This window comes from Chelonia mydas, chromosome 2 (genome assembly GCF_015237465.2).
Source record: "Chelonia mydas isolate rCheMyd1 chromosome 2, rCheMyd1.pri.v2, whole genome shotgun sequence".
In the NCBI taxonomy this organism is placed as follows: domain Eukaryota; kingdom Metazoa; phylum Chordata; order Testudines; family Cheloniidae; genus Chelonia; species Chelonia mydas.
Genome location: NC_057850.1, coordinates 60,987,612 through 61,015,195, shown reverse-complemented (window position 1 = coordinate 61,015,195; position 27,584 = coordinate 60,987,612). Strand labels below are relative to the sequence as shown.

At 41.3% G+C, this 27,584-nt stretch overlaps 1 long non-coding RNA gene across 1 annotated transcript in view; it reads right to left on the bottom strand.

Annotated features, from left to right (window-relative positions):
- Nucleotides 1-26,840, bottom strand: part of LOC122464231 — a 34,392-nt gene extending 7,552 nt beyond the window's left edge. Inside the window, exon 1 of the long non-coding RNA XR_006288173.1 lies at nucleotides 26,684-26,840. This is a non-coding gene — a long non-coding RNA (uncharacterized LOC122464231). The remainder of the gene's footprint in view (nucleotides 1-26,683) is intronic.
- Nucleotides 26,841-27,584: the final 744 nt, after the last annotated feature.

The following is a 27,584-nucleotide window of genomic DNA, read 5'->3' as shown; positions in this document are numbered from 1 at the left end:
GCTTATTTGTTCACAACCAAAATAATTCCACCATAGCTGTAGCAAGAATAAAGCATACAGAATGCCGCTCAGGCAGGAAAATTGACCCATTTGAGTAGCATATACCATACGATAGAGAGATTTCTAGAATAACCAAGGAGCACACTGCAATGTCAGCTACAACAAAACAAGAAGGCGGATTACGTATTGACCCGTATACTGGAATCTAGTTTTACTTAAAATTGAAATGATTGTCCACTTGCATCCTTCCACCTGCTGTTATGAAATTCCAGCCCAATACACAGTACTGAATCACTATTATCCTGTCTAAGATACCATAATAAAAACTGGCTAGTAGTTTGAATGGGTCCTTAGAGATGGGCTGGCCAGCTGGTTAGGAAACATTGGATATAATTAATATAGAATGGTTCTTTCTTGCTTCCAGTGGAGTTAATGGGCATATCTTTATGTCTTCCATCCTCTTATAGGATAGAAGGCCCTGGAATATAATGTCAGCAACAGGTTGCTATCTGTTAGTTCTTATTCCACTACTATGCTGCAAAGCCTGTACATTTGGTGGCACAGAACAGACATAAGTCTCTTATTTTCCTGTGTCAGAACTTGTGTTTTAATTGTCAATAAAGTATTTCAGGCGGACTTTTCAAAATCAGCTAAGTCAATAGGACTTGTGCTTCTAACTCCATTTTCAGGCATTTCTGCAAATCCTATCCTTCAATACCAGCTAGAAAATGTGGCTTTCCTTTTTGAAGTTAGCAACATGCTTTTCTTCATAACCGTAAACTTTATCCATTGGCACTGCAGTCTGGTACAGGAATGCTGTTCAGAAATAATGACACCAGCAGCACAGGTGGATATGTGAAGAATCCATGGACAGCTTAGTTTAACATTAAGGTCTTTCTTTACTGAGTTTGATCCCAGTCCCACGAGTCAAACTCTAGCTGTCAGGGGACTTGTTGTAAGTAATGGTCATTTGTGTTTCATAATTATCTTGAATAAACACAATTAGTTCCACATTCTGCTGTTTTCTTCCTAAGGCATTTGTAAACATTCTGCACTATTCTAGCAAATAGCTTTTGGCAATCATTAAAAAAAACCCAAAGCAAAATGGTTCTCAGCGGATCCTTTTAATTTATTCTAAGGAGCATGCCCAGAGGAGTAATGAGACCTACCAGACAATAATGACAATGGGATATTATCTTTCACTTAGATAACCATTGTAACCTAGTTTAAAATATCTTTGCTCACAGTCCTAATGTGGCTAAACCAGGATATAGTTGGAAAGATATAAAATGAAGAGTTTTCAATTTGGGATTTCATTGTGTTCCCATGAGTCAAGCCAATGTATTTTATTTAGTATGGATGTAAACTGGGCATCATACTTGCATTCTCATGCTTAAAAATTTTGTACAAAGCTGTTCAAAAGTATTCTAAGAGCAAAGGAGGAGTGAACAAGGTCTCAACTGGATGAAACATGCAAAACATCTTTTCACTATAACACAAAAATATCCTAGAAACGTATTGATATTGAATGTTTCCATTAATGTATAGACACCATCGTTGGGTGATTAGGGAATCGGAAGGCCAGACATCTGATCTATCATATGACATGGGGAAAGTCACTTACTCGCTCTGTGCCTCATTTTCCCTACCTGTAACATAAGGATAATAATGTTTATCAACTTTTGTAAAACACTGTATAATTCACAGTAATATTATTTCCTACGTAATAGCTTGCAGCCTTTTAGTGGCACTGTATTGCCCATATTATGTTTATATTGTTAAATAAATAGAATAACATTCCACCAAGAAAATAGATGCACAGTAAAACCAGCCTAGAGCAACCACTCATGGGAGTGAACAAAAGTGGTCACTTGTAAGAGGTGGTCTCTCTTCAAAGGTTTGCTGTCTTCAGCCGGAGAACGGCAGCTGCTGGCCAGGCACCCACTTCTGAAGGCAGTGCCACCATCAGCAGCAGTGCAGAAGGGTGGCAATACCAATATCATGCCACCCTTATTTCTCCGCTCTCCAGCTGCCCAGCCCTGAAGGCAGTGCTGCCGCCAGCAGCAACGCAGAAGTAAGGAAGATCAGTTTCTCCTACAGGTTTATTTTCACGGATGGAAGTAAAAAAATGTGGTCGCTGGTCTCATCTGACAGGTGGTCATTCTTCACAGTTTCTTCACAGTTGAATTATAAGGGAAAAAACTTTCCATGGCCTCTCTAAGTAGTCACTCGTGACAGGTGGTCTGTCTTCAGAGGTGATCGCTAAGTCAGGTTTTACTGTACATTGGAGAACAGGTTTCACTACTCCCAGCCCATTAAATACAAAAAGGCTCTTCAAAGCTCTTCCTAGGATACAGCAGCAGCAGCTTTGCAGACACTGCTAAAGTAAGTAGGCAGTTAAAACTGGGAAGAATATGTCAATTGGTAAAATTAGCTAAAAAGTTACTCAGAATTTTGCCCTACATTTGGACTATCACATCTGAGGCAAACTTTTCGAAGCAAACTGCTGAGGATTGCCAAGTTAACAAGCTGTTCTATGCTGCAAGGGACATATTTATGGACATACTTTCAACAAGACGTACCTAGTGCTACCAAGCTGTGCTGTACTAAAGAGCAGTAAGTATCAGATAAATTGATTTTCTTTTAATAAAGGATTTCACACATGGAAATTATTAAATTCAGATCAAATATTCAGAAGTGCACAGAGAAACCCAAAAGAAACAGATTTACCATAACAATAAAGTTGCTACACAAACTAAGAAAAGCCACAAAATTCAAAGTTAAGAATGTTAAACTTTACAAAAATTCTTAATCCATGAAGTTTTAAAAAAGACACTTTAAAGTCTATTAAGAATTTATACTAAACATTTGCTGTGGGTTTTTTTTCTTTTAAATGCGGGCTGGGTTGTGTCGCTCCGACTTTAATGCTACTTAAAGGCATTTGTTTTCTGTCTGTCAGTTCCCTTCTTTTTAAGATACATTAAAAAAAATAGTTTATGAGAGGGCAATCAAGATGCAGCATTTACTCAAGAGCAGCATCATGGGAAGGCATTCCAGCACCTGAGACAAACATAACAGCTATACTACGGTAATGGGCATGATATAAATGGGCATGATATAAATGATATAAACCCATTCTATAGTCCCTCCTCATAGGTCACACCTATTGATTTTAATGACAATTCCTATCTTAGAATCTTCAAGATCAGATCCTAATCAGCTAAATATGAAGGATCAAATATACCAAATATTAGCTTCTACCAGTGCAGACTCTGTTAAAAGGCTGCTGGTGGGAGAAAGTCTGCCGGCAGGGAGTGTGACCCAGAGACCATAACAGTTCTTAAGTAGAAGTTTGTGAAACCTTTGACTTGACCATCAGTTGTACTGTGATTCAAATTTGACCTGGAGTTCTGAACCAGCAGTGATTCAAATGATTATTCAGCTCCATGAACATTTGTCAAAGCTGGATAGTCACAGTTGATTATCGCTGTGTACCGATGCACACATTGAGATTACTGTTCTCTTGTATATTTCAAGTCAGAACTATGTTGCCTAGGAAAACGTACGTGGTTATGTGATGATATTTTTCAATATTACCACTAGACCTATTTCTAGATCTGTCACCCCTCTGAGGACCCTGAACAAACCTATGCCAATGTGCATGAACTCACACTGTTCCTAGACCCTCCCAATGAGATTCAAGTACAGGAAAGCAAAGCTCATTGTAAACTGAATCTTTTATCAGATTCCTGTGCCTGAAAACTGGTTTGAATTTTAAAAAATATTGTGAATCATCTCATTCTTTCCCATAACACTTTGCAGCAAGGATTCCAATTCTGACATGTCATAAACGTTGTTTCTGAGTTGTCATAGTCTCATGTGTCAATAGGTTAGAAGTGTTTGTAAAGAACATGTATGTGCACCTTCAGTGAACCTTTTCATTATATAAACATAGTAACTATTATTTAAAATGCTTTAAATAGTTACCCACAGATACTTATCAGCCTTACAAACTAGTGTCTTGTAGAATTTCAGTTTATTAAACAAATCAGAGGGTCAGATTACTTCAGAAGTCAGTGGCAAAACTCCCCATGGTTTCAATGGGGGCAAAAACAGATTTTGAGTTACAAAAAAGGGAACAAAAAAAGTTTAATCTAAATAAATATTTGGCACTTAACTCAAAAAGAGAAAATGGCCAAATGTTTCTTCAGTTCATTCCTGGGCTCCCGCCATGCACAAAAATTTATTTTATATTTCCATTTAAAAATGCCTAAAAATGTGTATTTATACAAAGCACCTTAACCTTGGCAGCTTGCAAGGTGCTATTAGGAGGTATTGTGATCTATCAGCATCAGACATAACAATATCTGTTACTGAAACATCTGATTGCTTACAAGCCAGACTTTATCCTGTTTAATAAAATCCTTACTGAAGCTTCCCCCCCCCCCCCCCAGCTTTGGTAAGAGATATTTAAGCAGAAAGAGCAGCTTGTTTCCTTGACAGCAGAGTACCAACTGTTTTGGTTTTCTTTGTTCTATGTCTGTTCAACATACTGTATCCATAGAAATAGCTGATGTCCCAGAAGTACAAGTATTTTGTATTATATATACTCAAATACTAGGTTACTGCAACATTAGCTTTGCATAGTTCATGTCAGAAAAAAGTCACAAAATAAAAAAGCAAAGGTTCCTAAAGAAAAACTGCACATCCTGTGTGCTTTCTGGTTTATATTTAACATTTTAAACATTACGTACCAGTATTAAGATGCTACACAGTAGGGAAAAAAAGAATATAAAATGTTACATATGTACCGTGTCTCTGAGTTAACGGAACCTGTATATGTTGCAGTTCCCGTATTTTGTGTGCTCTCACATATTATTAAATGCTGCTTATGCCTAACATGCAACTTTCAAACATTCTCAATTTGTACCCAAATGCCGCCACCTCCACCCTTAGTCCTGAGGACAGAAATAAAACAATGCCAAAAAAAAAAAAAATGGAGCTCTAATGTTGTTGCAGAGTGATAGCATTTCCCACCTCCAATCTGCAGGGCTAGCAGGGATGCAGGGCCTAAAAAGGCACTAGAAAACCGGAATCCATGAGCATCTAGGCACCAGGCATCCTAGCCAGGTGGAAACTAGAAGCACCTGCTCACATCCCCCTCCTCAACCTTCAAAGTATGGCAGAGCCTTAACTGTGCTACCATTGATCATCAGACCTTCAATGCACACTGATACTGCAGGGAGAGTCCCAGAGTTTAGCTTTCCACTGACATTTCCTGTAAAACAGATTCAAATTTTGGGGGTGCAGAGCATACAGTATACTATAGAGCAGTACAGTATATACCATAGTCAGACCCACTTTCTCGCATGTGATTGGGAAGATGGAGCGAGGCCTCGCAACTAGTGAGGTAGTGGAGGGAGTAACATTTTGCAAAGTCACTCTCCTCTAGCGTGATATTTAGCAGATATGTTTCCCTACACACCACGTAGCAGAAGGTATATACAGGCCTTATACCATTTCCAAAAAAGATTTTTCCAAGGAGTACATATACAGTTTACGTCAGTAAGGACTATTTACCTAGCAAGTTTCACCTCTTTGCGAGTTCACTATGTGGTGACAAAAAGGCTCTGGCAATAACAGTTACAGTATGTGAAATGTATATTTTGTTCACCCTCACTGGCCTTAAAAAATTCCCAAAGGGATTTTGTTCAAATTTTGCAAAAATATTTGCTTTGGCAGCTGCCAAAGCATGAACATTTTCAGTGTAAAATCAGGATTTTCTAGAAAACTGTGAGAAACAAGGAAGAAAAATTATGAGAAAGGAAGTGAAAGCAGGGGTTCTAACTGAAACGGTTTTGTAAGCCTAACTATAGCATTTATTACCAACACTAATATATAAACCACTGAATGCATGAACAGAAACTAGGACATCGATACACAATTAAAAGAAAACTATAAAATTTATGGATTACAGAGTCCAGAGTGCTTGGCAGAGCTGTGTTTACATTCAAAAGAAGGGGAGAAAGGAAGGAGGTTGCGGGGGGAAGAGCCTAGAATGCTGAACACCAAAGCATAATTAAATCACAAATCATTTGATTTCAGTACAAGGCCTAATTTGTAAATGACTTGAGACAGATTTATCTTCACAGTTCTCATGAAAACAGGACTTCCCGCAGTACTCAGCTATCTAGCGCAAAGTAGCACTCTTATAACCCTGGAATTTTTAACTAATGAAGAAAATGAGCTGACTGTATTCTGGAGAATGTGAACCCCAGTGCACTCTTGGCATGCCTGTCCCATGGAATATTAATGAGCCATAAAAAAAGCTAGGATTGTTCCTGAGATTTACTTTGCATACTGTCTGTCGCTATGTAGAGAGAGAAACTATGCTGAAGTAGCAGCTTTTATGTTCAAACTACGTATTGTGTATGGGGGCAGAAAACCTGTATCGCCAAAGGAATTTTTTTTATTTGATTTTCAAATGGCAGCTCAGCAATTTTGCAAAACCAGATTTCAAATATGGCCTTCATGCCATTGTTTTTATCACTTTCTCTCGTTGTGCCCTTATGTACAAGGGTAAAGACTATTCTTCTGCATCCAAGTACAGTGTGCTAAAGGGAGGATGAGCAGTGGGGAGCCCTGCCTGTGCCACTGTCCTTTGCCTGTTCCTGATTCCATGGCCCGAGGCAATGGTTTGCATTTTTAGGACAACAGCCGGCTATCTGCAAGCAGGAGACCACTCGTCAGGCTTCATTACTGCACAGAAAATGACACAAGTGTGCCTGTGGTCACAACTGTGCTTATGGTGCGCTGAAAAGCCATTACATCTCATTGCAACAAAAAACTGCACTAACATACAGGCTGACCAGCTCCATAGATTGCCAAAAACCTGACAGGTCAGCTTATTTATGCAATTTAGTACCTGCAATGCAATTTCTGGAAAGAACCTATACTAAATAACTAGGGTCCAATGAATGTTTTATACGAAGTTCTCTTCCTTTCTTTATTGGGCCTACATAAAATAAACAATTTGTCTCTACTAGATTCCTGTAGCAGCAGGCATTGTCAGCTGAAGTGTTTTACTCTTTTCAATATTAATAACCTTAAAAGCATCGTTAAAAATCTAATGACCAGTATCAGTGGATTCTCACATTTGATAATGTCATTTTGAATTCTTTAAGGTTTTGATATTTTAAAGACCACATTGATATATTTGATATGATTCCTATTTAACAATAAGTGAACAGGCTGAAATTGCTTTGCTTCAGTAATAATTATGAGTATGTATTATTTGTTTAGTGCACATAATGAGATTGGAGCTTGTACAATAAAGTTATACATAAAAGGTAAAACTATAGGAGACACAGGAAATGCAGACACTAGGCATATTCCTTTCCAAAGTAAAATAGAGACAATGTGTGTGACATTTATCATTTTTATGTTTAAGTAGCGCTCCCCAGTAAGTACTGAAAACTAAAGAACTTTGGGCCAGATTCTGATCTTGCTTGCATGCATGTAAATCTAGAGAAACTTCATGAAGTCAGGTGAATCGCACCAGTGTATAAAGGTATGTGAGATCAGAACCAAACCCTTTGTTTCTCAAAAAACCCTAAAGGTATCAATGGAAAATTAATACAGGCTTGCATCTCTTCCTATGCCTCCCCCGTCCCGCCCCCTGCCCTTACTCCCATCTATCCTTCCCTCACAGACATGCCTCTATCAGAAAACTGCTTTGATGAGAGGGAACCACCAGTGGCAGTGTTAGTCCTCATACATATTCAGACATTTTCTTCTGAGAAGAGAGATTGACAACAGTTCTTCCATCAACTTAGTAATAACAATAGACCTCTATAAAGCCCATATTTTTTACAGTAACCTACCAGGCCTTCCAGCTTAGCTATTCATTTTCTTGAAATGTGAAATGGAACAAAACACTGGGCATGTCTATATGGGGGGAGGGTAGTAGTCTTCTGTGGAAAATACTTCAGGGGACTCAGCCATGTGGATTGAACTTTACCTGGAAGCTGCATTAAACTTTTCCAAGGCCTCTGGGGTTCAAAATATGTAGGATACTGTCACATTGATTAAATGTCTGGGTCTTGACAGAAGGTCCATCAGCTGTAGCTTTGAAGGCCACAGATATGATGATGGAAGCATATAAGCAGCCCATGGACCACTGATTGGCAATGCATTACTTTAAAAAAGATTGATATATTGTCACGGTAACACCTGCTTGGTAAGAGGAACTAATCAGCCGCAGGTTTGTCAGGATTCAATTATTAAGCTGCTTTCAGTGGTGACTGAAATACATGGATGTAGGCATGCTGCAATACACTTCCCCCATTGTAATTCAAAGGTATATACAGTATATAACATAAAACTAATTGTTCATACCCAGGTCACCAGATTCTGATCTCAGTTACATTAGTGTAAACATGGAGTAAATCCATTAAAGTCTATGGAATTACTCTGGATTTACCCCAAAATAAGAATTTAGCCCTGTGCGTTTTGGTGTTAAGGGAAGTTGTATCTTTAAAATAAACTCCAGGGTCACACCTGTTTTTTGATTATATAACCATGGCCTTTTATGGCGTGTTTACCATTCCATTATTGATACCAAGTCATCTACAAATAGAAATGGGAGGCAGTATAGTCTAATGGCTGGGCACTAGGCTGATAGTCAGAATGCCCTTGCTCAGTTCCCAACATGGTCTCTGTCCCAGGGTGTGACCCTTTGGGCAAACAAAGTATTTTGAGTTCTCTCACATTTACAAAAAAAAAAAGCTCATGCTGAAGGTGACTTCACCCAAGAAAATCACTCCCACGCGGCATGTTCAATAGGTTTCTAAAAGTATCATTATAGGATTTTCTGTTTAGTGCAGTGCAGCTAGACTTTTTTTTTTTTTTTTTTAAAAGGAAGACCAGCCTTTACTCATGGTTTTTAAAATAGCTTAATGACCTACATATATACGCATTTGGCAAAAAAACAGACAGGCATTGTATTTCAGTCTAAATATTAAAGTCAGCACCTGTGCAGTTCCTAATTCATGTCTGGTAACATCACAGATAGCTGGGTGGGTAATAGAAGAACACCAATTAAGAGGAGTGAATGTTATTAGCCGTTCTTTTGTTATCCCCCAAATGCAAGCATCTTCATAAATACAAAATGCTACAGATGAAATAAAATTTAAATTTAGTCATAGCAACAACAATACATTCTTACCATGTATACAGCACAGTGTTTTATATCTTTAATGTGCTGTAAATATCTTAAATGGTCAGCCTCCACAACATCCCATTTAGGCAGGTTGCTTTTGAGCCATATTTTGCAGGTGGGGAGGGGGGGTAACACAGAGACAGTAATGTGTAATTGTATGTAAGAAAAACAACAGTTTTCCAGGGCTTATTGAAGTGCTTTCTGTAGCAGAGAGAGAGAGAGAGCACCTGGACCACTGGGCCTGGTGCAAGACCTGAGGCCCCTGAACCAGAGGCTGTGAACCAAAGTCAGGCCATGTATTAAAGCAGATGCTTACAAGTTCTCTGTCCAGTACATGAATTTGGCAATGTTACTGCCAGTGTTGCTATAACATAGGCACTCCTAAGAAGTACTAGACACTAGATATTCACATAAATACATTCCAGGAGGCTCATGCAGATAAACCATCTTATCTTGTGCTAGGTTGGGGTGTGACAGAATAATGAATAGGGATGTTTTGTCCAAGACATCAGGCGCAAGGTATGAGGGGAGATAACAAATGTAATGAAACCTGTAAGGTGATATGTAAGTGGTTTATCCCAGTTGTTTGTCTCAGTCTATAAGTGTTGGGGTATGTCGCCTTAACCCTTCGTGTAGCTGAGAGGACAGCAGAGATTCCTGCTGCTGACTGAGCCACTCCTTACCATGGAGCACTCATGTGTTAATGTACTTGTGCAAGTTGTTAGGACTGTCCCTGGAGGGCAATAAGCCTGGCTGACCCATGCTTGTGGCCTGTTTTTATGACTGACATTGAAGTCTGCAGGAGCCCTGAAAGCAGCACAGGCTGAAACAACTGATGTGATTCACCTTCTACTCTAGCAACACATCCGACTACATGTAATTCCACCCTTCTATACTTTCCAGAATCTCTTTGAGGTGCCCAACCAAGAGAAGAACTTGCTTTCCCAAAGAACTAGCTAAACTGTCCATCTGCACAGCAGCATCAGTGACTACACTCTGCATAACCTTGCCCCTTTGGTGTTCCTCCACAACATCTGCTTTCTCTTCCTCGCTCGTCTTTTCTCTGCAGCATCCTAATCCACTTGTGTGTCATCATAACCCCTTTTTCTTCCTATTCTGGCATTTCACCTTTCTCGCTGCCAATATCATATTCTCATACTTTCTCTTTCTGTTCAGTTTATTCTGTTTCTTTTCTTATATATTTTATATGAGTCTCTTTCTTTCCTGACTCTTCACTTCTATTCTTTTACCTGATCTGTTACATGTTTTTCACACTGACTCAAATTTCATCTCTCATTGGTTTACCTTATTCCTTATTATACTATATTGTCATAATTTGTTTCGCTATGGCCAGGCTGTTGTTTTTAACTGCATGTCTTTTGATCCTTGACCTACAGCTTGAAAAAACTTGAAAAATACAAGAACCATGACTAAACTATGACTGCATATTCACATGACTTGTGACATCCTTTTTGTTTTAAAAATTGTCAAAGAAACAGAGCTTTCATTATTATGTAGTTGTATAACAGTAGTCCCCAGAAGACCCATCCAAGATCAGAGGCCAACTGTACATACTAGGCACAGCACAAGCACATACTAAGATATAGTCACTACGCCAAAGCTCTTAAAATCTAAAGAGACCTGGGATGGAAAGGAAACAGGTACAGGGAGGTGAAGTGACTGGCTCAAGGCCACACAGCAGGTCAGTGGCACAGCTGAGAATAGAATCCAGGTCTCCTGAGTTTCAATCCACTGCTATATGCTGCCTGAGGTTGGTCCATAATCCAATGAACCAAAACAACTACATTACCTTAGTATGGGGCAACCAGAGAGTGCAGCTGATTCTACACGAAAGTGAAACTGACCAGTATCATTTCATTTTCCAAGTGAAGTGAAATCTGATAAGTGAACAAAGAGCATCAGTTGTGAAAAGTTAATAAGATTGTTAATTTTTTCATCCTTAATATTGTCTGGTTTTATCGCTTAGCCCAATGCACCAAACCTACAATATTCAAACTTTTTAATGTCTTCCATTTTTGTAACATTATCCTATTGCAAGAGCAACAACTGCAACAAATGACCTTTTTGATGTTGCTTGTGAATTTCCAGATGCCTAAAATGTCTTACTATCAGAAGTGTTGGATCACTAGGGATGCCTTTTTCTCCAAACCACATTCAATATATTTAGTATCACCTCCTCCCGCATCTTGAGCACAACCAGTCTGCATGTAACAATTTACCAGTAGATCCTCCTGGTGCCAAAAGTATCACTCCTTTGAATCTGGCTTTTCTCACTCATGCTAGCATTTGGTAAGGCCTAAAGAGATTTTTCTTTTGAACAAGTTTGAATTTCACGTCATGCATGATTTATTCATGTTTCAGCCTATTATCTTCCATCCTCTGTTCTCAATCTGGATTCCTAAATTTCTGCTCCAATCATTCCTCAGATCCTCTGTTGAGCTTTTGGAGGATGTTAAAAAAAAGTATTTACCAAGGCTGTGTTGGCTACTGTTCTTAGCAAGAATATATAACAAAGATCAGAGATCAGAGTAGCAGCCGTATTAGTTTGTATTCGCAAAAAGAAAAGGTGTACTTGTGGCACCTTAGAGCCTAACAAAGATCAGAAAGAGGAGGGTTTTTGTCAGCATGCTATACTTGAAATATATTATTTGATGCATCAGATATCTTAGCTGTAAACTCCACTAGTGTTTTGCTTTTACCAGATTTATGGATTAGCTGATCTATGAGAACTGCCACAGATTGCCTTCTTGAAATAGTGAGCCTGGTCAAGCAGTCAGACTATTTAAAACTATGTGGACTTGGTGATTTTAAAAATACTTCCCCTCAAAACACCACCCACATATTAGTCCGCTTTATGGATTAACACATGACAGTTTCAAATTTAAAATAGGCAACCATGTTTAATTTATGGGTGGGGGAGGGGATAAAATGTCATGTCTTTCTCTGAGTGTAGTTCATCCCTTTTTGCTTATTTCGTCTGGTATCTCTATCACCCTGCAGTATCTGAATGATAATAATTAATTAATATCACCATATTGGTCCCAGGATATGAGAGAGACAAGGTGAGTGAGGTAATATCTTTTATTGGACTAACTTCTGTTGGTGAAAGAGACAAGCTTTTGAACTACACAGAGCTCATCTTCAGGTCTGGAAAAGATCATCAGAGTGTCACAGCTAAATATAAGGTGTGATAGATTGTTTAGCATACAGGGTAAACATTCTTGCAAGAGACCATTTAAGATAAGTGGGCAATTAACACGTCTGCAGTCATAGCACAAAGGAGGGTTAATGGGTTACAGACAGTTTTGAATCATATTTCTGTTAAGTTTCAGAGTAGCAGCCCTGTTAGTCTGTATTCACAAGAAGAAAAGGAGTACTTGTGGCACCTTAGAGACTAACCAATTTATTTGAGCATAAGCTTTCGTGAGCTACAGCTGCATCCGATGAAGTGAGCTGTAGCTCACGAAAGCTTATGCTCAAATAAATTGGTTAGTCTCTAAGGTGCCACAAGTCCTCCTTTTCTTATTTCTGTTAAGTCTATGATTTTTAGAGTCAAGATGAGTTATCAAAAAGAAAAGGAGTAGTAGTGGCACCTTAGAGACTAACCAATTTATTTGAGCATAAGCTTTCGTGAGCTACAGCTCACTTCATCGGATGCATTCAGTGGAAAATACAGTGGGGAGATTTATATACACAGAGAACATGAAACAATGGGTGTTACCATACACACTGTAACGAGAGTGATCACTTAAGATGAGCTATTACCAGCAAGAGAGCCCGGGTGGGGGGGGGGGGGGGGGGGGGAGAAACTTTTGTAGTGATAATCAAGGCGGGCCATTTCTAGCAGTTGACAAGAACGTCTCAGGAACAGTGGGGGCTGGGGGAGGGGGAAATAAACATGGGGAAATAGTTTTATTTTGTGTAATGACCCATCCAATCCCAGTCTCTATTCAAGCCTAAGTTAATTGTATCCAGTTTGCAAATTAATTCCAATTCAGCAGTCTCTCGTTGGAGTCTGTTTTTGAAGTCTTTTTGTTGTAATATTGCAACTTTTAGGTCTGTAATCAGATCTTGGGAGACAGGCCAATCCTTGCTTACAGACAGCCCCCCAACCTGAAGCAAATACTCACCAGCAACCACACACCACACAACAGAACCACTAACCCAGGAACCTGTCCTTGCAACAAAGCCCGTTGCCAACTGTGCCCACATATCTATTCAGGGGACATCATCATAGGGCCTAATCACATCAGCCACACTATCAGAGGCTCGTTCACCTGCACATCCACCAATGTGATATATGCCATCATGTGCCAGCAGTGCCCCTCTGCCATGTACATTGGCCAAACTGGACAGTCTCTACGTAAAAGAATAAATGGACACAAATCAGATGTCAAGAATTATAACGTTCATAAACCAGTCGGAGAACACTTCAATCTCTCTTGTCATAAATATAAAGGGAAGGGTAAACCCCTGTAAAATCCCTCCTGGCCAGAGGAAATCTCCTCTCACCTGTAAAGGGTTAAGAAGCTAAAGGTAACCTCGCTGGCACCTGACCAAAATGACCAATGAGGAGACAAGATAATTTCAAAAGCTGGGAGGAGGGAGAGAAACAAAGGGTATGTGGGTCTGTCTATATTTTGTCTTTGCCGGGGATAGACCAGGAATGAAGCCTTAGAACTTTTAGTAAGTAATCTAGCTAGGTACGTGTTAGATTATGATTTCTTTAAATGGCTGAGAAAAGAATTGTGCTGAATAGAATAACTATTTCTGTCTGTGTATCTTTTTTGTAACTTAAGGTTTTGCCTAGAGGGGTTCTCTATGTTTTGAATCTAATTACCCTGTAAAGTATTTACCATCCTGATTTTACAGGGGGGATTTTTTTTTATTTCTATTTACTTCTATTTCTATTAAAAGTCTTCTTGTAAGAAAACTGAATGCTTTTTCATTGTTCTCAGATCCAAGGGTTTGGGTCTGTGGTCACCTATGCAAATTGGTGAGGCTTTTTATCCAACATTTCCCTGGAAAGGGGGGGTGCAAGTGTTGGGAGGATTGTTCATTGTTCTTAAGATCCAAGGGTCTGGGTCTGTAGTCACCTAGGCAAATTGGTGAGGCTTTTTACCAAACCTTGTCCAGGAAGTGGGGTGCAAGGTTTTGGGAAGTATTTTGGGGGGGAAGACGTGTCCAAACAGCTCTTCCCCAGTAACCAGTATTTGTTTGGTGGTGGTAGCGGCCAATCCAAGGACAAAGGGTGGAATATTTTGTACCTTGGGGAAGTTTTGACCTAAGCTGGTAAAGATAAGCTTAGGAGGTTTTTTTCATGCAGGTCCCCACATCTGTACCCTAGAGTTCAGAGTGGGGGAGGAACCTTGACATGGTGGCAGAGTGGTGGGATTAACCTGAAATCATTTTGAGATCCAGTTGAGATTTTGTTGAACTAGAAATACAGATTTTTAAAAAGGAAGTCCAGAAGCAGCTGAAACTGAAAGCAGCTTGTTTTTTTCTCTGCTTTGTGGCCAAGCAGAGACAAAAGGGGATTATCTTTGTGAATTGCAGGTTTTCTTTGCCTGGAGGCAGGGTACTTAACTCCTGCAGGGAAATTCACAGTCTTCCAACCCAGAGTTTTTTTTCCCTAAAAGTAAATAGAAGGGGGGGTGTTCTACCCATTTGCCTGGAGACAAAAGGGGCAGGGTTTTTTTTTTTTGGATTTTGATTTTTTACAAGGAGCACAAGTTTAAAAAGGAAACTTGGTTTTTCTTTGGGCTGGGTAAACAGGTTTCAAAGTAGCTGGAAGTTTTTGCTTTGATTTGGGCCCAGAGCAGAGACAAGGGAATTGTTTTTTTTTTTTTTTTTGTAGGCTGACAATCACTATCAGAGAATAGGTATTCTATTCCAGCACAGCAAAATTTTACAGCCAAGTTTTTTTTTGTTTATTTCTAAACCTCGGGTGTAAAGTTAGTTAAAAACAGAGAGGTTAGAATGACAATATCTGCGGCTCGACTACGGCTGGAATTAGCCAGATTTCAGGCTGAGGAAAGACAAAGGGAACATGAAAGACAGATAGAACTCATGCGGCTGAAGAAGGAGGAGAAGGAACAAGAAAGGGAGGCAGCGAAAGAGGCAGCGAAAGAGGCAGAACAACACCAAGCGGCTGCTCACAGGAGAGCTATGGAAGCAAGGGACAAAGAGCTGGAGGAGAAGGAAAAAGAGAGGAAGTATGTGGAGGAGATAGAGAAGATAAAGGCTCAGGAGAATATCCCAACAAACCCTAGCTATCCTTCTCCAAGTACCACTTCCCATCCCAGAAAGTTCCCCACCTACAAAGCAGGCGATGATACTGAGGCCTTCCTAGAAAACTTCGAAAGGGCCTGCCTTGGGTACAACATCTCTACTGACCAATACATGGTAGAGCTGAGGCCGCAGCTCAGTGGACCCTTAGCTGAGGTGGCAGCTGAAATGCCTAAAGAACACATGAACAAGTATGAACTGTTTAAATCCAAGGCGAGAGTCAGAATGGGGATAACACCCGAGCAGTCTCGTCGGAGGTTCAGAGCCCTAAGGTGGAAACCAGATGTGTCATTTACCCGACATGCCTACCACATTGTGAAGCATTGGGAGGCCTGGATATCCGGAGCAAGTGTTGAATCTCCAGTAAATTTGCCCTTCCTAATGCAAATGGAACAATTCTTAGAGGGTGTTCCTGAGGAAATAGAAAGATACATCCTAGATGGGAAGCCCAAAACTGTAATCGAGGCAGGAGAGATTGGAGCCAGATGGGTGGAGGTGGCAGAGAAGAAAAAAACTGGTCGCAGTTGGAGCGGAGACCAGAAGGGACAACCCCAGACCACACCCTATTACCGGGGGCCGCCCAAAGCCCCACCTACCTCCCAAAGAACCCTCCAGACCCCTTATCGTCCCACCACCCTGTTCTCCAGCAACCCTCCTCGCCCCAGTGACCAGTCAGCTGGACGATGTTTTAAATGTAACGAGCTGGGGCATGTAAAGGCCAACTGCCCCAAGAACCCCAACAGATTACAGTTCATTGCACCGGAATCACACCAGAGGTCCACAGGCCCAGATACCTCCCAGATACCCTTGGAGCGGAGGGAAACTGTGAGTGTGGGCGGGAAGAAGGTCACCGCGTGGAGGGACACCGGAGCACAAGTGTCAGCTATCCATGCTTCCTTAGTGGACCCCAATTTAATCAACCCAGAGATCCAAGTGACGATTCAACCCTTCAAGTCCAACTCTTTCGATTTGCCTACAGCCAAGTTGCCTGTCCAGTACAAGGGCTGGTCCGGAACGTGGACTTTTGCAGTCTATGATGATTATCCCATCCCCATGCTGTTGGGGGAAGACTTGGCCAATCATGTGAAGCAGGCCAAGAGGGTGGGAACGGTCACCCGCAGCCAGGCTAACCAAGCCGTGAGGCCTAGCTCTGTTCCGGAAACTTCTATCAGGACCCGGTCAGAGGTGATGGATCCGGACCCCAGACCAATGTCTGCAACAGCAGTAGTGGATCCAGTCCCAGAGACCCAGACGGAACCAGTCCCAGAACCGGAACCAGCCGAACAACCAACACCAGACCCATTGCCAGCACTGAATCCAGTACTTGCAACCTCAACACCAGAGGGCCCCACCGACCCTGAACCGACAGCAGCCGATAACCCGACACAAGAGGCTCAGCCGGAGCCTGAATCCCAACATAGTTCACCAGCGGAGAGCGGTTCACAGTCAACAGAAACAGCCCCATCCCCTATATCGCTTCCAGAGGGACCAAGCCTAGGTCCACAATCCAATAAGGAACTGATGTCTCCAGCATCAAGGGAACAGTTCCAGACCGAACAGGAAGCAGATGAAAGCCTCCAGAGAGCTTGGACGGCGGCACGGAGCCACCCACCGCCTCTCAGCTCTTCTAATCGATCCAGAGAATTAAAGGTTTGTCAGTTTACAGCCCAGGGAGGAGACGACGCTGAGTGGCCTGAAGGTGTCTACTACGAAGGGAAATGTGCTGGTGGTGTGGAAGAGGTGAACCTCTCCATGACCCTTGGGCGTATGCAGCGACAGCAGATCCAGGAGCTGTGCACTAGCTACGCGCCAACGTTCTCAGCCACCCCAGGACTGACTGAACGGGCATACCACTCCATTGACACAGGTAATGCTCGCCCAATTAGAGTCCAACCTTACCGGGTGTCTCCTCAAGCTAAAACTGCTATAGAACGGGAGATCCGGGATATGTTACAGATGGGTGTAATCCGCCCCTCTGAAAGTGCATGGGCATCTCCAGTGGTTCTAGTTCCCAAACCAGATGGGGAAATACGTTTTTGCGTGGACTACCGTAAGCTAAATGCTGTAACTCGCCCAGACAACTATCCAATGCCACGCACAGATGAACTATTAGAGAAACTGGGACGGGCCCAGTTCATCTCTACCTTGGACTTAACCAAGGGGTACTGGCAGGTACCGCTAGATGAATCTGCCAAGGAAAGGTCAGCCTTCACCACACATCTCGGGCTGTATGAATTTAATGTACTCCCTTTCGGGCTGCGAAATGCACCCGCCACCTTCCAAAGACTTGTAGATGGTCTCCTAGCAGGATTAGGAGAATATGCAGTCGCCTACCTTGACGATGTGGCCATATTTTCGGATTCCTGGGCAGACCACCTGGAACATCTACAAAAAGTCCTTGAGCGCATAAGGGAGGCAGGACTAACTGTTAAGGCTAAGAAGTGTCAAATAGGCCTAAACAGAGTGACTTACCTTGGACACCAGGTGGGTCAAGGAACTATCAGCCCCCTACAGGCCAAAGTGGATGCTATCCAAAAGTGGCCTGTCCCAAAGTCAAAGAAACAGGTTCAATCCTTCTTAGGCTTGGCCGGTTATTACAGACGATTTGTACCGCACTACAGCCAAATCGCCGCCCCACTGACAGACCTAACCAAAAAGAAACAGCCAAATGCGGTTCAGTGGACCGAAAAGTGTCAGAAGGCCTTTAACAAGCTTAAAGCGACACTCATGTCTGACCCTGTACTAAGGGCCCCAGACTTTGACAAACCGTTCCTAGTAACCACAGATGCGTCCGAGCGTGGTGTGGGAGCAGTTTTAATGCAGAAAGGACCTGATCAAGAATTCCACCCTGTAGTGTTTCTCAGCAAAAAACTGTCTGAGAGGGAAAGCCACTGGTCAGTCACTGAAAAAGAATGTTACGCCATTGTCTACGCTCTGGAAAAGCTACGCCCATATGTTTGGGGACGGCGTTTCCACCTGCAAACCGACCATGCTGCACTGAAGTGGCTTCACACGGTCAAAGAAAATAGCAAAAAACTTCTTCGGTGGAGTTTAGCTCTCCAAGATTTTGATTTTGACATCCAACACATCTCAGGAGCTTCTAACAAAGTGGCTGATGCACTCTCCCGTGAAAGTTTCCCAGAATCAACTGGTTAAAATCGTCCTTGAGATGTAGAAAATATTGTTAGTCTTTATGTACTTGGTAGTATATTTAGAGATGCATGTGTCTTATTAACTCTGTTTTTCCTAGAGCTCCAGGAAGAAATCCCAGCCAGTGTTTCACCCTAGCTGAGATTTGGGGGGCGTGTCATAAATATAAAGGGAAGGGTAAACCCCTGTAAAATCCCTCCTGGCCAGAGGAAATCTCCTCTCACCTGTAAAGGGTTAAGAAGCTAAAGGTAACCTCGCTGGCACCTGACCAAAATGACCAATGAGGAGACAAGATAATTTCAAAAGCTGGGAGGAGGGAGAGAAACAAAGGGTATGTGGGTCTGTCTATATTTTGTCTTTGCCGGGGATAGACCAGGAATGAAGCCTTAGAACTTTTAGTAAGTAATCTAGCTAGGTACGTGTTAGATTATGATTTCTTTAAATGGCTGAGAAAAGAATTGTGCTGAATAGAATAACTATTTCTGTCTGTGTATCTTTTTTGTAACTTAAGGTTTTGCCTAGAGGGGTTCTCTATGTTTTGAATCTAATTACCCTGTAAAGTATTTACCATCCTGATTTTACAGGGGGGATTTTTTTTTATTTCTATTTACTTCTATTTCTATTAAAAGTCTTCTTGTAAGAAAACTGAATGCTTTTTCATTGTTCTCAGATCCAAGGGTTTGGGTCTGTGGTCACCTATGCAAATTGGTGAGGCTTTTTATCCAACATTTCCCTGGAAAGGGGGGGTGCAAGTGTTGGGAGGATTGTTCATTGTTCTTAAGATCCAAGGGTCTGGGTCTGTAGTCACCTAGGCAAATTGGTGAGGCTTTTTACCAAACCTTGTCCAGGAAGTGGGGTGCAAGGTTTTGGGAAGTATTTTGGGGGGGAAGACGTGTCCAAACAGCTCTTCCCCAGTAACCAGTATTTGTTTGGTGGTGGTAGCGGCCAATCCAAGGACAAAGGGTGGAATATTTTGTACCTTGGGGAAGTTTTGACCTAAGCTGGTAAAGATAAGCTTAGGAGGTTTTTTTCATGCAGGTCCCCACATCTGTACCCTAGAGTTCAGAGTGGGGGAGGAACCTTGACATCTCTGGTCACTCGATTAAAGACCTAAAAGTCGCAATATTACAACAAAAAAACTTCAAAAACAGACTCCAACGAGAGACTGCTGAATTGGAATTAATTTGCAAACTGGATACAATTAATTTAGGCTTGAATAGAGACTGGGATTGGATGGGTCATTACACAAAGTAAAACTATTTCCCCATGTTTATTTCCCCCTCCCCCAGCCCCCACTGTTCCTGAGACGTTCTTGTCAACTGCTAGAAATGGCCCGCCTTGATTATCACTACAAAAGTTTCTCCCCCCCCCGACCCGGCTCTCCTGCTGGTATTAGCTCATCTTAAGTGATCGCTCTCCTTACAGTGTGTATGATAACACCCATTGTTTCATGTTCTCTGTGTATATAAAATCTCCCCACTGTATTTTCCACTGAATGCATCCAATGAAGTGAGCTGTAGGTCACGAAAGCTTATGCTCAAATAAATTGGTTAGTCTCTAAGGTGCCATAAGTACTCCTTTTCTTTTTTCTATATTGAAGGAGATTCTCAAAGAGTAATTGGGTGGCCCATTCTATGATGCAATCTACTTCTCAGGTGGAGTGGTGGAGTGTCCTTGTTTGGTGAAGACGGTTTTGTGTGTGTTAAGGTGTATACCCCAGACTTTCTCCTTGGAGCATATTCTGTGGTTTCTGAGCACCTGGCTGTAGATAACAGATTTCTTGGTGTGTCTGGAGTGATTACTGGTTCTGTGGAGGTAAGTGTGACAATATCAAACAATTATAACCCATACATGATGGGACCACATCCTGAAATAAATCGTTCCTGAACGCACTCTTCTGGCCTTCAAACCCACCCCCTCACAACCTATTCAAGTTCATCATCAGAAGCAAGCTCCCCACAGACCAGGACACACTAATTCAGAGAAGCACCAGACCCTGCCAGGAAAACAGAACAAAACCTGCCGATATATCTCCACCACTACAATGTTCAGTACCCCCACACAACATACCTTTCAAGATCATTGGGTCCTACACTTCCCTATCACAACATGTGGTGTACCTCATCTAAGTATATCAAATGCCCCAACAACAGCTAGGTGGGTGAAACCAGAAAATCACTTTGCTCTCAAATGAACTCACACAGAAAAACGATAAAAAGACAAAAATATCCTTTCACCCATGGGTGTGCACTTTTCACAGAGTGATCACTCTATATCTGACCTCTCAGTCCTTATCCTCAAAGGAAATCTGCACAACACCTTCAAAAGATGAGCCTGGGAACTTAAATTCATAATTCTGCTAGACTCTAAAAATAGTGGATTTAACAGGGATAGTGGTTTTATGACTCACTACAACAATCTGTAATCTACTAACCTTCCTTTGTCCCCTGACTGCAGAGGTGTTAATTGCGCACTACAGCTTAAATGCTTTTTTTGCAACATCTGTTTACTCTTTATGCTAAATAATCCATCCCACCTTGTACGGCACTCTGAGTACCTTTTACAGATCTGAAGACGAGCTCTGGGTAGCTCAACAGCCTGTCTCTTTCACCAACAGAAGTTGGTCCAATAAAAGATATTACCTCACCCACCTTCCCTCAGTTATTAATGAAGTTATCCCCATTTTACAGATCATAGATTGAATAACAAAGGATTAAATTACTCCAAAATGACTGGTGATTTTTTGAGTGCCTCTGTTTTAGGTGTCCAGGTTGACACACCTTAATGGGTCCTAATTTTTCAGAAGGAGGATGCAAAAGCACCTGTGCAGATAAACACTTTTCAAGGTATTTCCAGTTGAGCATCCACAATCACTAGTCACTTTTGAAAATGAAGGCCAAAGAAGTTAAGTTACTTGTTCCAGGTCACACAGGAAGTCAGTTGATGAATGGAGAATTACAGCCAGAATTCCTGAGTCCTAAGTCGGTGCTTTAGTAATAAGAGCGTCGTACCTTCTGGAAGGAGCAGCCTATACCCAGATCTCTGATCCTGGACTGTTAGTTTTTGATATTTTCATATTTGACCCAGTTTACTGGGTGAGGCGACCTGTTTACATGAGTGTAACCTTTTATTCCTGAAACTGCCGCTAGGAGTGGTGCAACCACCCTAAAATTAGTCTCAGCTGTCTGTGCATCGATAGTAAAACATGGATGCCTCATAATTACATACAGCTCAATGCAGCAAAAATATACATACTTTTTAGGGAATCATAGAAATGTAGGGCTGGAAGGGACCTTGAGAAATCATCAAGTCCATTTCCTTGCATTCAGGCAAGATCAAGTAAACCTAGACCATCCCTGGCCATCCTAGGCCATCCCTGGTGTTTGTCTAAGCTGTTCTCAAAAACCTTCATTCATGGGGATTCCACACTGCCCTTGGTAACCTATTACAGTACTTAATGGTTCCTATAGCTAGAAAGATTTTCCTAATATCTAACCTAAACCTTCCATGTTGCAGATTAAGCTGATTACTTCTTGTCCTACCTTCAGAGGACATGGCGAACAATTGATCACCATCCTCTTTACAACAACCCTTAACATCTTTGAAGACTGTTATTAGGGTCCCTCTCAGTCTTCTATTCTCAAGACTAAACATGCCCAATTGCTTTAATGTTTCCTCATAGGTCTGGTTTTCTAAACCCTTTCTCATTTTTGTCGCTCTTCTCTGGATTCTCTCCAATTTGTCCACATCTCTCCTAAAGTGTGCCTCCCAAAACTGGACACAATACTCCAGGCGAGGCCTCACTGGTGCTGAGTAGAGCAAAACACCTCCCATGTCTTATATATGACACTCCTGTTAATACATCCCAGAAAGGTATTAGCCCTTTTCACAGTTGAATCACATTTTGATGAACCTATGCATCACTTTATTCTCTCATCATTTCCACACTACTACTCCACTGTTTTGTGTAAACCATCATTTGTTTCTGGAAGCTTGGATGTTCGATTGTAGACTAGTCTCCACTCCATGTGTTCTCATCCATGTGTTTGAAACTTTTTACCATTTTAGTAATAAACAAGAGATAGTTACATTACCTACAAAATATGAAGGCATTTTAATAGAATATTCATTTACTTTTTGTGATGATTATTGAAATATTTGTCATTTAAGAAAGAGATCTTGGTCACATCTTCTCTCTCAATACTCTCTCAATAGAGTGACTGGTGTTGTACAAAAGCCTAAAATACACATTTTTAAAAATCGTCCCACCTTTATTATCACAATGTGCTATTTACTAGTATTCCTATAGGTACACAACCGATAGCCTACATTTAAAGCTGTTCAGATAATAACCAATGGAAGAAAGATTGAAAACATTACTTACTACACCAACCATGAATAAGCTACATTAGTAAGCTCTTAACAGTAGTTAAAGCCCATTTCTACCCTAAGATTTTCATTTCATTTATAAGGCCTTACAAAATCTGGGGCCAAGCAATCATGATGATTTTTGATTCATTATAACCCAAGTTATCATCTGACATAGACAGGATCCCTCGTTTTGCACAATACCCAGATATTTCATCTTGGAAAGATTTAACGAAAAACACCCATTCCATACAATGTGAGGTCCAGGCATGTATTTTAATTAAAACCAATAATTTTCACACATACCCTTTTAATGGTGCTCCTTGTCCAGTGGCAATGGAGTGATGATCACTATCATTCTCATTAAGTCTCAGTTGAGTAGTTGTTGATCTTCAGCCTCTGCTCAGTTACATTGGTGTCACACTAGTGCAACTCCTGATTTACTCAGTTATTCCTGATTTACATTGGTGTACCTAATGTCGGAATAAGGCCATTGTTTCTGGTTTTAAATATGCAGTTTTGTTTTCATTCCTCTTTCTCACCCAACTCTGCTTTCAGTTACACTGGTACAAAACTGGCATAACTTACAGCACATTGTTTTCAGCCAGGCTGTGTGCCTCCATAGCCTATTGTCTTCAGTTGGAGATGTGGATGCTCAGGACTTCTGAGAACTAGATTCTATTGGCTTTAATGGAATTACTGCTGATTTCCATGGATGTCAGAGAGCAGATTTTCAGCCCCTTTACTCTCACACCCTTTTTTCCTCACCTCTCAACCCCCTCCTGTGTTAGGATGCTTTAATGTGTTAAGGCGCTCTATATACTAAAACTGAGCTGCTGTTGTAGAATTGCTAGTGGGAGCTAGCTAACACATGTATGCTGTGTGTACATATTTTATTATTAGTTTTCTAGCACATCCAAGACTGTCAAAGGAAGCCATGGCTTTATTTTACAGTTTTCTGTTATAGTTAATGTTTTACACTTCAGAAATATTTTATAAGCAGGGCATAAGTTGCAGGAACACTAATGCAAATCAGATATTCAGTATAACTCCAAGTCCCCTATTAACTTTTTCATCTCCCTGCAGAAGTTGTTTCTGTCCATATTTTTATTTCAGCTGGGCTGAGTGGGAGAAAGAACTCCAAGGGAGGTCTTAGCAGATGGTTGTCACAAACTGCATACGGCAATTGAGAATTAGTGTGCAAGCATATGCAACCTGGTACAGTATGAAACATTCCAGCATATGAATGCTGAAGTAAATCAAGCCTGGACAGACTTTTTTATTATGAAAATTAAAGAATTTATTTTTCCTTTTCTTTGTACATATGGATTTCAAGGCTTCAGAACATTGCCAGTTCTAACCGTAACTCTGCTGAAATCCAGTTACACCAGGGATGAATGTGGTCCATGGATTTTCATGTCAAAGTAAGACATATGCACACGCACACAGAGAGAGCACAGTATATATAAATTTAACTTCGCCTTTTCCCTCCTCCTCCATAAATTTTCTAACTAATATCTGAAACACAATTTCTAAGGAGAAATAAGAGAATACTAAGATGGATATGAAAATAATAGTGGAGGTACTCCAACAATGTATATTTTACAACTTTTAAACATTATTTCCACCAACAAACGAATGGTTACGTTCCTTTTTCTGGCAAAAACTGGAAGTAAAACGTATACAATTTGGCGGGAACAAACACTCAACCCACAGTTTTGTGGGTCATGATTTCACCTAGCAGAGGAAACTTTTGGATATCTTTGCCTTGGGACATGGCAGGATTGAAGCCAGTCTAGTCCTGCACAGGGGTTCAAAAGGTATCTGCTCCCTTGTGCAAGTTATGCTTCCTTGTGCTTCCTTGGTAACATAAGTGAGACTGTTTTAGGCACAACAACTGAAGTTTCCCATTCTCCCCTCAGTCCCCCAACCCGTCCCTTTGGGGATTTAGAGCGACCAATTTTGTTAAAAAGGAGGCTACTTGCAATTGAGCCTTGATGCCTTCCTCACCTTCCACTTGCCCTTCTCTCTAGATCGTGGCAGAAAAATAAGACTGAAAGGTGGGGGTAAAATGTAAATATTGGCACACAAGGAAATACTGAATTACATATTGGTCGACCAAAACACAAATCAACTCAAACTACAGGAGTCCACCAACATGCACATAAATCATTTATAACGATAATCCAAGGCTAGGTCCAAATCTCATTAAACTATATGAATCCTTAATCTATTTTGGCAAAAAAGAGCCAATACACATTTTTTCTTTTTATCATAAATTACAGTTCTGTGGCACTGTGCAAATATTACCAAGCTGTAAGACAGCTGTGCTCCATTAAAATGTGTAATGGTCGCTGATTTCTTACAGCACATGGTCATCAGGCTGAATCTACAGCCAGTAATTAGGAAGATGAAATGTTTAATTGTGCCTTAATTTTGATAAAATTTATCTGTCACACATCCCGTAGTCAAGCACTATGCTCACAAATCAATGTCATCAGGCCCAAGCAGGAACTGAAGCACCATGCTCTGGCTCCTGACAGATCCTTTTGAATATCAAACTGCTCAGGGTGAGCCTCTAGACTAAAGAAACAAGTGAAAACTTTCCTGACATGCACAGCTCCTGTGACATATGTCTCACCACCTATTTAAAAGATATAGCGGGCAAAGCAAGAGGCTGCTAACACTTCTTCTCTCACCTCTCACACAGTGAGTTCTCCTGGAGCTGTAAGCATGGTTTTGTTGGGTTCTTTAAATTCTCACTGCCTACTTAATCTAACCTCAAGGGCGGTGGTTGTTGTGAGTTCATTTTTTCATCCCTCTTATTTGTTCTCTTGCTGCAAAACCACCCAGGGGAAAGCCAGGCCCCATTGTGTGCAATGAACAATCATTCACTTTCTTGCTGGCTTTACAGCAGTGCACATTACAGTCACTCACATGCAAATTGTCACACATACACAATGTTATTTTATTATTGATTTATTTTACATGGGAAAGGGTTCATACGGAGTCTCTATTGAAAATGGCAGAGGGCAGTTTGATGCATTTCTACTACCATTTTAAAAATGTCTGGTTTGTTTTTGAATATATGTGAATATTGGTACCTTTGCTTCTGCTCATCATACTGCATGAAAGCATTATTTAAAATGAAAAGCTTACAATTCTCTAAGTAAAACATAGGAATAGTCTATCAAGTGTCCAGTCTACTATCTAGCTAGGCCTCGGACTTTCTTTGCCCTTGAATTCCGATACAGTTATTTCAGGGGTTTTTTTTAAATTTTTTCGGCCAAACCAACACAAAATGTGCTAAAAACACAATCCATTGATGCTGGGCAGGCTGAACAAGAGTGCAGGTTTTACAAGTGTAATCCTTCTGCCAGCAACTAGGACCAGGTTCAATATCTAGGGGTTCCTCTTAACAATACAAAACAGAACTGGCTCAAGACCCCATCCAGTAATCTGGGAAAATCGAACACCACCCCTGGGCGCCTCAAAGAGGCAATACTTCCCCTCTCGCAAGCACTGAGTCTGTATAGCAGAGAAAACTTTTAATAAAAAGGAAAAAGGACCCAGCATTAATTTGAGATAATACCACAATCAAGATTTGAAAGCATATGACCATGAGCAAACACTCACCTCAGAGTATGGTGGGCAGTGTCCTTTGACTCAGTTTCTCACCTTGCGCTGTGGAAGTCCAACAAACAAATATTTCTTTAACACACCACTCCCCTCTCCTTCCACTACATCCCACTCACAGTTGCTGTCCTTGGTCAGTGAAGACCCAGAGTTCAGAGGTGAGTTCACGTGAGTTCACCTCCCATCCTAGCATGAGGGAGGGAGAAGCACCAAGCAACGCCTCAGCTGCTGTGTTGCCACTGCAAGTGGTTCACAGTTGCCGCCGTTCACTTTGCCGCCTTGCCTGCTGCAGCCGCCGCTGTTCACTCTGCTGCCATCCCACTGCTGCTGTCTCTCTGCTGGGAGGTCATGTTCTGAGGTTCCACCACTTAGCCCAGCTCTCAGTGATTTCAGAGGGTAGTGGGGACCATCACTGCTAGTGCAGGCTGCACAGTCTTTCTCATTGCAACCCTGTCCAACACCAGGTCTAAGACTCAGTTCCTGGTTAACAGTGATTCCAGTTCTAATGACCACTGAACAAAACAAGGACTCTCAATTGAGTCTAACCAGCTTTGTTTTTAAACAGTGGAGAGGGAAAGGTCAAACGGTGTCTAGGACCTGTCAGGCAGAATCCAAAACACCTGTCCCCACTCTTTTTCACTGGGATTTGGCATCCCTACCACCTGCTTAACAAGTGACATTCAGTTTAGGGTGACCCCCTCAATCAGGGCATGCTAAGTACCATTCTGCTGCCCTTTACCCGTACAATAAAGATAACAACATTTCATTACCCCTGCATTCGAATACTAGAGTGATTTATAACCCAAACCAGCCAAAACTAATCATTTGTCAAAACAGCTCCATCATGCTGTGCACCTAGGCAGAGTAGCCATGTCTATCCAAACATGGTTTGTTCCTGAAG